At 39.1% G+C, this 15208-nt stretch overlaps 1 non-coding gene across 1 annotated transcript; it reads right to left on the reverse strand.

Annotated features, from left to right (window-relative positions):
* Positions 1-13430: 13430 nt before the first annotated feature.
* TRNAT-AGU lies at positions 13431-13504 on the reverse strand. The gene has a single exon. It is a non-coding gene; the product is annotated as a tRNA-Thr (tRNA).
* Between the last annotated feature and the right edge of the window lie 1704 nt (positions 13505-15208).

Genomic DNA, 15208 nt, shown 5'->3' on the forward strand with positions numbered 1-15208 from the left:
GCAAGCTGACAGCTGAGGAGCGGTGCAGCAAGGAGCTCGGGACTGGTGCTCTGCCAGTGCCACCCACAAGCACCAGGGTAAGTCACAGCAACATCCATGAGTGCGACTCTGGCCTGGACTCTGAGCACTGCATCAACTTCACTGTAAAGTGAATAAAATGGTAGTCTGTACTATCAAGTATGCTTACTACAGATTGTAATTTTACTTGCATCCAACTACTGGTTCAGCAGGAAAAGTACAAAGGCTAAGGATAACCACGCTCCTCATGCCTTATTGACTACTAAATTAATTTTGCACATTTTTTTTTACTCCTCACTGTGTTGCTAATACCTTAAAATTAACTGCTGTGGCTACTCTTTTTCATTAAAATTTGTCCCAAACCCTTCCTCAGATGCTAAACTCGGTCCCAGGGAACACAGCTTGTGTTCCAGCTTTCCTGGGGATTGTCCCTAACACTGGTTTATGTCTTCTTTGCCTTGATTTGTCTACTACAGTTACATTTTCCAGTTCCAAGTGTCACGTTTCTGAGTGTTAAGTTCTGTTAGGCCCATGCTGCACGAAGTGTTGCATTTATCATTCATTGCAATACCCTACTGTTTTAAGAGTCTTAATGATTTTACACTACAAGCACGTCCTTGGAATCAGCTAAAATCACTACTAGCAAATTTCTTCTGCAATTTTTGTATAACTTCTCAATACATATTCATAACACAGTGATTTGGGGTTCATAAAAGAGCAAATTACAGCTTATTTCCCAAATGATTGCAAAGCTCTTCTTAACATGCACAGATAGATAACACAGCAAAAATTTGGAACCGTGCATGAATGAGGCTGTTCCACAGAAAGAAAGAGAAAGGATGTAAAGGTATGAATGAACTCGCCTAGAAAATTCTCTCTATTTTTCACAGGTATAATACAGCCAGATTCATAGTACATGTAATGTATTAACAAGGACATAAGGATCACAATGTACTGGCTCATCAAGACAATAGTCTGTCAGCTAATTTCACTAAAAGTAAAAGCAATTTTAAAGCACCAAGAGAGAAATACCAACACATGCTTAGATGTGAATGTGCGATCATTATGAAGACTGTGTGCCAGTACTTACAATGGAAGGGATACAGGACACATTGAGTCCGCAGCTACTAAGTCATGAGGTATGTTTCCATGATAGAAAAAGCTCTGGCATCTTTGCTGTGTCACACCGAATGAACGAACACTTCTCTCTGGCACATTAGTGATTCAACCAACTGTTAACAGCAGCAGTGATAAGTATTTATAGTGTAAGCACTCAGTGTCCCAAACAAAAACTGGAAGCATGTTGTCAGGTATGGTGGGCTAGTAGCTACAGATAGGAAATCATGCCTGCCCTGAAGGTGCAATGATTTCATCTCTGTTCCTTGTTGCATAGGCTAGTTTTTAATATTAGACAGTGTACAAAATCTCAAAAATATAAAAGCTGAAGTGTGCAAGTGAACTCTATAATGATTAATATAGAGATGGGTAACATTATGACAAATCGACATGCTAATTCAGACCACAGTCCTGAAAGAGCTGAACAAAAAAAAAAAAAAAAAGGATAAGGATAAACCATGGAACAAAACTAAATGTCAGAGATTTGCAGAAGAATCAAAGCTGCTTCACCCTTCAGTGAAGCTTATAACCATGAAAAGTCAGATTTTCTTTTGCATAAAGGGAACCAAGTAATCCAATATAGCCTTTAACTATGACTCATTACACACTGCAGAGCTACAGATGCCAGTTGTACATTCTGACCAAAGCATGTAAATGTGGTAAATGAGCTGAAGAACGTGAAGGAAAAAATCATTGCAACAATTGTGTAATAACCACACTATATGAAAGCAGCTCAATGAACAAGATAGCAGCCCTGCAAATTCATATGCGCAGTCTATAAATGTGCTTGTAGAGAAAAAAAAAAGTACCTAGTGATACAGAGATCAAAACTCTTTTAAGAGAGCACAGGTACTTGTTTTCACAAAACTTTCAAGAGACATTTGAGAAATCCTTCATATGACTCAAGACCTGGCCTATATATCTGCATACATTGCCATAATACAACATCATATGTAAATATGATGCCAAACAGAGAAAGTAAAATATCTGTCAAAACATGAAAAACAAAGTCAAGACAAATGCAAGAAAAATTCTTGCCCTCATACTTCCCTTTTTCTGAAGGTAGAGTCAACTGAGATCCTCTTTCATATGCATCAACTCCATACACAGGATCAATGGTACTCCTCTGAGCTGACATTTGTTTATTTATCCTTGAGGGCAGCAGTAGCATGGCTGCGCGCACTGCTGCCCAGAGATGTCATCCCATCCCAGAATATTTATGCGGCTGTCAAAACATCCCAGTTATTCCCTTAATTGAGTGGGAGATGAAGGTGCCAGATAGAGAAGCCAACCAAATGAAGGAAAAGTAGAACAACAAAAAAAGGAAAAAAAAAGAAAAATTTACAGTAGATCAATTCACGAAAATATCCACCAGTACCTAGAGTAGTAAGCAGATGAATGAGAATCTTACAAAATGGTGCCTACTTAAAATCAGAATTATGCACAGGTAATTTTGCCTTTCCTAAATATATAATTTCTGTATAGAGTTCTCAGTCTGGGAAATCTCAAAAGTAAACAGATGTTCCTAAGGCAAAGAGAAGGAAAAAAAATAAAAGGAAATGCTGCAAAAAGCAACAATAATACTGAAACAATTTATATATAGGTTTCTCTATATTTATAGTTTACATGCTTATGAATTCTCTTAAACAGAAAGCAGTCAAGCTGGTAGATGGAACCAGAAGAGTCACAAATGCTAAATTAAAAGTAGCTAACAGAAACATACTTTGATCTTAGTACAGATTTCAGAGTTCAGGGTAATGTAATACACATACCACAGAAATTCCCATGATACCCAGCTTGGCATATGCATTTATAGCTATCAGTGTTCAAATATCCTTTGTTATAGCCCTTTTTTCCCATGGCAACACATTCTTTGGTTTGCCATTGTCTGGGGTGGTGCTGTGAAGATTAAACCAGTTTTAAAACTTATTTGACTAAAAGAATAAATACGTATTTATACTTACATTTGTATTTACTTTGTTGGAATCATTTGTAGACAGGTTGCAGGGATTTTTCAGTTACTAACTCAACCAACCAGTTGCTTTGGGTGTTCACTGTAACTAGCTTTTATGAATTTATCATCATCCACAGACCATCTTGGAACAAATGAACAATAGTATTTTATGCTTCCATGCCTATGTTGTTGAGTTCTTAAAATATAGCAGCTTATATATAATTTTCATCCAAGTTAGGAAAACCTATGCATTTTAAAATATTATTCTGTTACAGTAACTTGACAATTTTCAAAAGTGAAAGTAACTACAATAATTGTTAATTTATCTTACTTATTCAATACTCTTCTGCTCTAGATATTAAAAAAATAGTATTAGTTATGTCCATAAAAATGGCATTGTACTAGGCTTAAAGAAACAGTGATCCAAAGAGAAAATATTTAATACCATTGTTTCATTAGGCAACATGACCTGGATCCACTTCCACAGCCAAAGGTGTAACAATCGCAAATTCAATTCTTCTCGTCCCACCTATTGCAGAGAACTTTGATACTCTATGATTAGCTCATTTGTTCTCAATCCTGCAGTCACTGAACATCGTAGCAGAGCAGTGCCCATTGACTGTAATGATACGGAGGTATGAATCACAGAGGTTTCCTATTTCTCAAAAGTGAGGCACACTAGCAAAAATATTTAACTGTCAAGCAATTTTAAATATTTCATCCCATGTCTATAGATTTGCTGAAAGTACAGTAATCCCAGCTGGACACAATTACAATTACTCACTGCAGCCACATTTAGTTCAGCACATTTCTAGCTGTATTTGTGGGCAATTTACTTGATGCATTCCAGTACAGAAGGGCTCCTTAGGCTTTCTGCAAAGCTCTGTAATGTCCAGAGCTCAGGTGACAAAAAGGTAATGCAAAAAACATTAGCAAGACACAAATCCTGATGTGCAAGCATTCACAATTTTAATGCTGCTGCAAAGTAATTTAATTTCAGAAATATTTGTATTTACTGAATAAAGTATGCTCTTTTCCTACAGAGGATTTTCACTCCAGTGATCATTACCGAACGTTCTTGCTGAAGTTCTTCACAGGGAAGAACAGATACAGAGCAAAGACCCAGATGAATTTCAGATTGTACAGTACCATCCAGGGGCTCTGCAGCCAAATTAGCTCTGATCAGTGTCAGGCAGGCCTAAAGCCAGTAGTGCCAAGACAGCCCCAAATCTATTTTTAAGCTCTCCTGAGGGTCCCATGTTCAGAGTTGCTGAAATACAGAAACCAGCAGCAGCTGCATAATCAATTTATGTGAAATCATTTGGAAATTATTAAGTCAGATATACAACAAGCTGGTTTCAAAAGAATTTAGTAATTTCTTCTCTTATTTGCCATCATATTAAACTAAATTTGGACCACTGCATCTAGCCACATTGTGAGTCTCACTAGCACCTTTATAAGAGATGCGCTAACTCAGAGCAGCTCTTGGCTCTAATCATTCTAAATTTGTCTTTACAGTTACTAATTCATTAATTCTCCCCTAATCTACCAGGTTATATTTCCACAGACCACAGTCAGACAGACTGCCAGAAGAAATGGCAATTGACCTCATGGGAAACAGTATTAAAGAAGCACATGAAGGTCACTCTATCCTTGCCATCTTAGAAAACAGGCAGATTTTGGCCACGGCAACCAAGAGAACATACTCATTTTGACCTTGTGCTCTGAGTTAACTATTCCCCAAATGGTTTTCCTGGGTAGTCAAAAAATTGCATGACAGAGACCTATATATCTTTTCAGCTGCTTAGAGCACTTAGACTTCCCGAATTTCTATCAGTTTATACCTCAAGATTTTTACTTCTTGAGTATTTTTGAAGTATTATCAAGAAGTTTTTACTTCTTGAGTATTTTTCTTCCGTTCAATATGCAAACATTGCACACTCTAGTTTCACCTAATGCATTTGCTAGAAATACCTTGGCTAAATTTTCTCAGCCTAAAGAAAAGGATGTCGTGTGATAATGGTAGCTGTACAGTCTGCACAATCCCAGCCTTCACACATGCGTGCAGTTGTTGTGATTAAGGACACACAATTCATATACTTTAAAGGACATTCTATTAAGAAAATAAAAAGAAAACTTCAGAATGCAGCTAATATAGATAACACTATACAAAAACTGAGTCTTGGTTGCTTTAAAGTTAAGGAAATAATAGAATATTGGTATGCTGCTCGACTAAGATAACGTGCATCTGTTATATAAAGATAACCCAAATGACCATGAGAAGCACCAAATAAAAGAGCATAACACATATAAGAGGAAAAAAAGAGATCATTTGGGTGATTAACTCTGTTCTGCATGAAAATGACATGCAAATTTAAATGTTAATTAAGGAAAAAAGCACAACAAAAAGTGTAGTACTGAAAATAACAGCCACTCAGGGCTGGCCAAACAGAACTGACTTACCATGTTATTTGACAATTTCTATGTTACTGACAATAAATATTTATTCTAACAGAAAAGCACTATATAGAGTCATATAATTCGTCAAAACTAAGCACCAAAAGTTAACTGAATAGCTTCTATCAGACTTTATTTCCCAAATATTAATCAATAATTAGAGAAACTATTATAAATTATGTCTGGATTATGACAGTTTAGTATATTCATTTAGTATATTCATTACGTTTTGCTATTACAGGAGAAAGATAGAGAACGATATTTTTATGTATATAGAATAGATATTAAAAGGAACATTTGTTTAAAAACTCATCCAGAAACAATACCTAATTGACATTTATGTCCTTAAAAAAAATGTATTCCAGCTGAAGATCTTAAAAACACTTGTGTTCAAATATTATCAAGAGATTTTCAGAAAAGCTCGGTACTCAATAGTTTCCATTGACTACAATGAGAGCTCAGCACACACTTTGGCAGGAATCCTGTGAGGGCTAATTGTGTTTAGTCATATGTAAGTAAAGAATAATCACAAATACTACAGCAAATAAATACAGACCTCGTTGTTTTGATGCCACTGCACAGTTAATAACAGGAAAAACTCTACCCACACAGCCTGGGTTGATTCATATTTTCCTCCCTTCATTATGAATCAGATTCTTCATTATTTTTTTATTGAATGAAAACCTGACTACAGCAGTCAGTGGGAGTTTTGCCATTGACGTCAGTGAGGTCAATTCTTGATTACCTCACCAACTAATATTAAAAATATCTTTTTATATTTAAACCTTAATCACAGCTCAAGTACAGTTGCTTGAAGCAAAGACCTGTTGCAACAAGGAAACAAAGACGCTTCCCTGTTTCATTTGCCTCAGGCATTAGCTTTCAAATGACTTAAAACAGGGATAAGATGTTGGCTCTTCTGTTGTTGCTGAGTGCATTATGACTTCCACACCACCCCCTCCAATGCTGTGAAACAGAAGTTCCCACAACCACATTAGTAATACATGCGAGGCCATACAATCTTATATCTCCAGGATAAGAAAGGCAACATCTTAGAACACGGCTCACGCAGATGAACCACTGCAAAGCCAGAGCAAAGCACTCACCTGCAGTGATTGCGCTGCAGGTTGCACTGGTCTGTCCACAACATTTGCAACCTCATCTTCTTAATCATAATGATGCACAGAGACTGAGGAAAAACACAGGCATTAGCAAATACCCTCAAAATATACTAAACTTCAACTTATTTAACTGAAAGACTCTGTGCCCTAAAAGGAGTGTTACATACAGGAGGTGTTAGCACTGTGGATTTTAGTTCATAGTTGTTAACAATACTTGCCCTTTGCTCCAGGTAATTCTTTTTGAACTACTTCTCAAAGTGAACAACAAGGCTATATACATGTAATAGATTGAGACACGTTTTTACAGGCACGTAAAAAGTGTTCATCTTCGAAGTCCATATTCTGAATCACACTTTGGACATGGGTATCCTGTAAGGTCAGGCTGCATAGGTTTCAAACCAGTACTACTCCTACACAAAACAAGATATAAAAACTACCTTTTTTTATCCACGTTAGTTTATATCCCATTGGAGCAGAAATAGAAGATTAAACTGAAAATAAACTGAATTGCAATGGTTTCACAATCTAATAAAACAAACGTAAATTGCCAAAATAGGCAATGCGTATTTAAAACATGAGAAGGAAGAGGCCAGGTTCCATGACAAAGAAACCTTTCCATCATGGGCCAAGTATAACTAATGAAATACCATTTTTCAGAACAGTCACATATGGCCAAAACTGCCTTATCCATCTCCTCGGTCATACAGATCCCCAAGTTTTATTACTATAGATTGCAGCCTTTTGAATGAAAAAAAAAAAAAAAATCCATTTTGCAGCAGTCAAGCACACAATTTAGATTTTTCTAGCTAACCCATCTCCCTGCTTGGAGAATCTTGATTTTCACTCTGAAGTACAATCAAGCTTTCAAAAATTTAAATATATTTTCTATCCACGTATACATAATTACAAGCTGAGTTATTGGAGAATGGAGCAACAGCACAGGTCCTCAATGGCAAGAATATAAATTGCTCAGTGCCTGCCTCTTACTTTCTCTGCTACTGCCCTCTGTTGTGTTTTCTGACATTTAAGCAATACTCTGTGGGATACCTACCTGTAAAGTTCCAGACCAGTTTTACCTACACAAAGGCCCAAACTGTGAATATCACTGGCAGAACGAATACATGTGAGGAGCTGATCTGCAAGGTGGTGGGGGCAAGTCACTCTCTTCTCAGTAAGACACTTCAGTGTCATTACTTACTTTGTAAGAATAGACAATGAAAATCTTAGAGCAATCCTACAAGTAACACATATCATTTCTGTAAATTACTTACAAACTAAGAAAACATCCATCCCAACATTTCTACAAAGAAGCAAAGCAGTAGCTGGAGAATGTCTTTGTTTTCTAATACACAGACTACAGTATCCCAAACGGTTTCCCCCAACCCTAAAGTTCAGAGCTGATGTATTACACTCTGGCAAATCCTTTCATGACACAAGCATCACATCACATTATAGAGGCATGACACAGCAACAGGACATGCCTGTCAAAGCACGACACATTGCAAAACAGCATGTCAGGGAATAGGAAAGGGCAGTCTTGCAAACTGAGGTTACCAGGCGATGTGGCTTCACTCAATGTTTTCATCAAACATTTTCATCCAAATCTTTGTGAATAATGTGCAGGCAGCAATGCCAGCCCTTGCCAACGAATTGGAAAATATCTTCCCCTACGCCTATAGTCACTGCTACAATAAACAGCCACTAAACATTTGACTGCCTCTAATATTTCCCTTCTTTAGGCAACTGTCCCTATGATAAAGATGTCTCCAATATGCACATCTGCCTGCAGGAGTCCCTTCACTTCTTCCTTCCCACAGATACCGAGAAATGAAAAATTAAATTTGATCACATCTGTATGTGAGAGTTCAAGACCCCAAGCTGGAAATCACCAGAGGCTGGTAGAATATTCTGGCAAAATATCACGGCATGTTTGCCCTGCACATATGTTCTACCTTAGACACGTGCTGCTGGCCACAGCTATGGAGAGACAATAGACTAGATGCACCTTTGGTCTGATTCAATCAGGGTATATTTATTTTCTTGTGCTAAGTGATACTTAATATACTCAACTTCATTGAGTCAGTAGCACAGAATCACCATGACTGTGATAAACTCTGTATACAATTTCACAGAAACTGCTATGAAAGTCTTGGGAAAATTATTGTTCACAACAGGACAGGAGCTAAAGATTTTCTGGAGCGATTCCTGCCACTTTAAGAATTCTTTAAAATATCAGACACTGGCATTATTTCATCATTTCACTTTCTTTTTTTAAACATAAGGGATAAGCTGTTGAGTTCCTCCAGGTGCGTATTCTCTTATAGTAAGTACCTTGACAAAATTTCAGTAGTTTATTCTGATCTACTCCTAGAAAACATGAAGAAACACTTTATTTTAGAATATACAAGCAGTCAGATTCCTTGTTTCTCTCTTCTTCGTATGAGTGAATTATCCACTACAGGAGTAAAACATGAAATTTTTTTTGGACATAACATTCTCTCCCAAACATATAGTTAAAAAGATACTACATTTATTCATGCACTGCTATTTTTTAAGGCTTTTATAAAAAAGCTCTGTATTATGGTAATTTCTACTCCAGATGGAAAGTATTTTATTAGACTAGATGAAGGGAAGGCTCTACTGTCACCTCAGAACACATGAGAATGTCACATGAAAACTAGGCCAGAGCAGCCAGAGCTCTGGTGTCATCTGTGCTGGAGTCACCTCGCCACATTCTTTTGGTACGTATTTTGCATGCTTTGCATTTAAACTATCCAAGAGTAAGGTGTCTCAAACACCCATAGAATATATGAAAGTTTTGAAAATATCTGCCTTATTAAAGTGAAAATCTTTTTGCCAAGATTTAGACTGTGCTGTGCTACTTCCATAGGCCGTGGTTACAGGCTGCCAGAGCCTACATCCAGAGCCTTCTGACGGTCCCTGTATTTGGGACTCATGGCTCATGGATTTTGTCCTTCGTTACCAAGCTAGAAGATCAAGGTGAATCTGAGCAACAAGTAAAGACACACAGTTCTTTTTAGGGACTCTTAGAGAAAATCATGGTTAAACCGCTTATGTACAATGTCCACAGAGAGAACACAGTTACTGCTCTAAAACTTACACCATTTACCCCATCCCAAATTTTCAAAGGCAGGTGGCATTGCTCCTCCAGCTTAAAAAATAAAACAATATACTTGGTATTGGTAATTAAATTGTTCTTTGGTTCCACCTTAATATGATTAGAGAGATTCATTACAGCTCTAAAAATAAACATTGTGTGCTCTGTAATAGATGTCTTGCCCAGACACAATCTCTTTTCTGGTTTTTATTTGGCCTTTTTCTTACCCTAATGTACACTTAAAAGGACTATAGCACAAGACACAAATCCCTAGCATTGTTAATATCACATTAATTGTTCAGAGTCATATATGAGCTTCTATAATATCCTTTTACAGAGTTTATAATTTATCACAATTAATTTGCAAAGATCCCCCATCTTTACCAAGTGTTAATTTGCATACTGTGACCTTAAACGCATTTGTTTTGGGCTTTCCATCAAAAAATAGTAATTTTTTACAAATACTAAAATTTTGACTTTTTTTTTTTAAATACTTATCATAAACTACCTATTACACTTACCTCTTCTCAGGCAATATCAGGTACATACTGATATAATTACATACCTTCAAGTCAAATGCAGCTGTGAACCCTGCCAGCACTGTTGAAAAGTCTCACCACCAGCACGACCAAACTGAGAGAGCTCACTGAGAAGAAAAACAAAAACATAGATTGAATAATATTGATTTTATCCAAAAGCTCAAAGTGTTTCATACAACATTAATTAACTCTCACAGCATCTTTGTGAGGTCAGTAATACTGTTATAATTTTGCAGATGGCAAAAGAGATCGAAAGTTAAAATCACTGTGTCCAGAGCCAAATAGCAGCTGAGGAGCCAACAACAGGTCTTCGATTTACAAGGCCAGGCTGACTGTGCTCTCTCTTGCTGGTTGGAAATTATGCAGATCATACTTGAGTATGTGTGTATTTTCAAACATAAAATTGCAAATACCAGTAGAGTAAGGGTGAGGGGGGTCTATGAGCACCACTTGCTGTAATTTAGAGCAGTTGATGATGATTATATACAGCTGCTTTACTTCACTGGTTATTGACAGGATGGTGTGACATTTGGGTGGGGAGAAAGAAGCTTATTCAGATCATGCTATGAATAAAAATGCAAATATTTATGTGAAAACAGCTGCTACTACCTGCTACCTGGCAGAGCATGTAGAAACTTCAATGCAATGTTAACACAGCTGAAGAATCTGTAATTACAGTTTTGCTTTAGATTTTAGTGGCCTTTATCTGGCCTATTCCAAGACATGTATGTAGAAAAAAAAGACACACTCAACATGCACATTTAGCTTAAATGTTAGTGATTTCAAACTACCTCAGAAACATATCTTGTGGAACTTTACATAATAAATAATATAGAACCTTTTAACACTACTAGTATTCTGACATTTTAACAGAGTTTTTTAATCACATGCATTAAAACACTTTTTGCAATCGCAGTCATGAGTATTGTTGGGTTTTGTGCTCCAGCTCTCAAGACATTATCTACATATAACCCATAACAGAACAGCTAAGGCCCTTAATCCCACAAAAATGTTTGTATGGGAATAGTTTCACCGAGGTCAGTGGGCCTAATGGAATAGTCCAGCTGGCTATTCCTGCTAGGAAAACGAGTGAGATGGTTTACTGATCAGCCAAAATTGAAGCCAGTTTTAACAGGCCAAATACCACTTCTGTTTACCACAATGTCTCTGTGCTTCCTCTTTGAGGACGATCAAAAATGCAGCCTTTTTGGAGACGGGGGACTTTTGCATGCTCTACAGACAGCACTCCTGATTCTTCCCTGCAATCTTACACGACAGACAAAAGGTAGCACACAGCACAGGAAGAAGTGAAGGCAGAAGTCAGATGGATTTGGACTTTTCCAGGCTGGGGTATTAGACTGAAGGTGTTCAAGGCCCTTGTGCAATGAAAGAGACTGGTGGCGAATCCTGGGAGCAAACTGAACCCTGAGATACTGCTACTGTAACAAAAGGAAGCACATCCAAATCACTTTCACATTGTTTCTTGAAATTTTTATGAATGTTATAACATAAATAAGAAATATAACAAGCTGTCCAGCACAACAGGCCATTCACAGATACCTCCTGGGCAGCCAGTGAAAGCCCAGTGCTCAGATGAAGGGATTTACTGAATACATATTTAAAATGTGAGTATGAACCAAAACAAGCAACCTGTATGACGTATTTATATATCATTACATCTGTGTAAAAAATATACCATAGTTCACTCAATTTGCTTAAATATTGGTTCCCTGTAAGTATGCAAATCATCCTCATAATACAAAAATGCAGAGTCCCTCTTACAGCAGCCAGAAGAAACAGTTACATGCTTGGAGGAACAAAAATATCCACACGAGATTTTTATTTTCAAAATTGTTTCCTGCAGAATCCAAACAGATGATGCTTGAGGAACAGCAGATGACCTGGCTGACACTCAATGTGGCTTGCTCTTGCCCATTCTTCTTTGTAATACAAATCAATGGGTTACTGAAGAATGTGATGAAATCAGCCTTAATCTGCATACTCCTAATTGTTACGAAACATTTTGAAATTTGCACTTATTATTTGCTTATACTTACCATGTATCAAATACCTATGTTGCATTTTTACAGTAAACACTGCTCAAAGAAAGATTCCTGCAGATAGATGCTGTAACTAGATGCTGATCCTGGACATTAGGCTCAGGTATTGCATTAAGGGCTATGGAAAGCTCTTTTCCAGCCCCCGTGATTTGGCTGCAGATCTGCACCCTGACAACTTGACCCTCCAAACATGCCAGACTCCATTGATTCCCATCAGCTGCTGTGTGGGCCAAAAAAATGCCTGAGCACACAGCTGCAAGGCTGGGACTTGCTGTATTAATGGGTTTAAAGCCTTTTGACTTCAGATCTGAGGATGGATTCTCCTTTGTTTACAGTCACATTTGGAATAATTTCAGTAAACCCAGTTCACAAGCCTAATGGGGGAGGATTTGGCCTTTGACTTCTAAAGATGTCCCGGAAAGCTCCGTCCCCCTCCTGCATCACTAATGGCAGGGAAATGAACACAGCGCTCATCACAACTGTCACTTGGAGAAGCCAGACTACGCAAACAAACGAGTAAGGAGAGGCAAAGGCCGAGCCTCGGCACTGAGGGGTGACAAATGCCTCAGTGCGGGACATCTAGCCAACGTTCACGCAAACTAGAGGAAAAAGAGAAAAAAGGGAAGAGTACCTAACTGAGAGACTTCTGAAGATTTACAGACAGGAAGCAAAGACGTTTGAGAGAGAGGAATTTTCTTGGCTCTGCATGATTAAAAATCTCGGGGAAAAAACAAACCCTCTGCTTTAAAACTGGAACTTTTCGTTCCTTGTTTGCGTTCCCCAGGCATTTCGGCAGCCGACCAACAAACACATGCAGCTTCTGCTGGGCCTGCCGGGAGCGCGGCCACCACAGGCCCTCAGCCCGCACAGCAGGGGAACGGATATGGTACACCCATACACCTGTATATATGTACATAACACATACAGGACTTCACATACGTATATCGTTTTCCGGCCATCAGCAGCCCGCCTCCCGCCCCCGCCCCGCCCCGCCCCGAGCGGCGTTAAAACAGCGGCCGCGGGCAAAAGGCGAGGACCAACCCGCGCAGGCACCGCTGGGATTCGAACCCAGGATCTCCTGTTTACTAGACAGGCGCTTTAACCAACTAAGCCACGGCGCCAGGCGGTAGGCTGTTGCGCCGCGCGGCCCCAATACAGCGGCCTGGCGGCTCCCGGACTGCGCCCCAGCTGCTACTGAGGGTGCCCCGCCGGGCCCCCGCCGCCCCCGGCCCAGCGAGGCGGCCAGCACGGCCCGCAGCCCCCGGAGCTGCCCTCACAGGCCGGCAGGCTCGGGCAGGGGCTAGCCCCCCTGTCAGCCCCCGCAGCAGTCCTGCCTCACAGCACGGCTCAAGGGGGCCGGGCAGTTCTGCTGTGGCAGCCGTGATCAGTGCAGAGACTGCCAGACTTGGCTCTCTCACGCATCTGCATTTGTTTTTGGCACTAGACATGTAGCGACTGTGAAGGAAGATAACTTAGGCAAGGTTTAGGCTCATGTTTAGGCTCCAGTTCTGTCTCGTCTCAAACCCACTGTCTCAAGCACCCAGGGTTCACAACCGAGGATAGTGAGGGAAAAGTGGTCCTCACACTGCCATCACCTCTATAACACAGAAATTAAACCATGACGTGCATGGGCACACACTGCTTATCTGCTGAATGATTTGTGCATGTAATAACAGAGTTCCTGACCAAACGCATGCGCGCACACACCTTCGTGCAAGCTAAATAATTAGAGACAGTGATTTAGGCTGCAGTTTTCTACAAAACAAATCTGAGTTCTTCACACAGAATTGACGCTGCCACCAGTAAAACGTCCTGCAGAGCCTCAGCCCCTTGGCCTGTTACCTCCACAAGGCAGCAAGCGAGGATGTGCCACGACAGGAAGATTGATGGTATAAGCACATCGCAATGAGCCACAAATGAACACGCAGCCTGGCCTACAACCAAAGGTTATCAGAGAGAAAGAAACCTCATGAATAGATCTGATTACAGGCCTGGAGTATAATCAGAATCTGCAAAATGGAGAGATTGCCTTGGCAATTTAACAGTCACCTAAGGCATACTTAGAGCCAAATTATAGATGCTATTTTTCAAGTAATCACTACAGAATGACAGCCACGCTTAGTTGGTCTAAAACAGCTTTCTCTCTTAACTCTGTCAACAGGTAAAAATCAGCCTGAATGGATTAGTCAAAATTGCAGGGTACAAAACCCACAATAAATGCAGACAAAAAGTCACCCTGTGAATTGTCGATAGTTATCACATTCTCCACAAAACCTACTCTGCATACAAACACAAGCCTACTGCTGCAGGTGAGATCAGTTCAGGGCTGAAGGCAAGCTGACTCACATGGCACCCAAGCAGGACACAAGTGATGGCAGTGGACAGATAACAGCAACAACTAATAAAACTTACATTCTGGTTTCATTAAATTCAGTAAGAATTCATTTTTCCTTGTTTTTCTAAAGTTGGGAATTAAAAAGAGGAATCATTTAAATTCCAACCTATTCACATTACTAATGCAAAATAAACCAAACCTCTATAGAGCAATTGTTTTTTTTCCTGTTTCAGTGGAAAAAAAAAGAGCACTGATTTTTTCCAGCTGAAAAGGGTAAAAAAAGAAACAAAGAACACTTTCAATTTTAATATAACAACATCAATGACTAATTTTTTCTAACCTACAGAAATTAGTTCAGTATTACTAACTACATTCAAGCCAAATTACTTCAGCTATAATACATGCATATTTTCTGTAATCTGTTCAAAAAAATAACATCAGGGGCACGGACACAGCATTTTCTTTTAGCTGCTCTATCAACAAAAAGTAT

This window comes from Cygnus olor, chromosome 12, assembly GCF_009769625.2.
Source record: "Cygnus olor isolate bCygOlo1 chromosome 12, bCygOlo1.pri.v2, whole genome shotgun sequence".
NCBI classification, from domain to species: Eukaryota; Metazoa; Chordata; class Aves; order Anseriformes; family Anatidae; genus Cygnus; species Cygnus olor.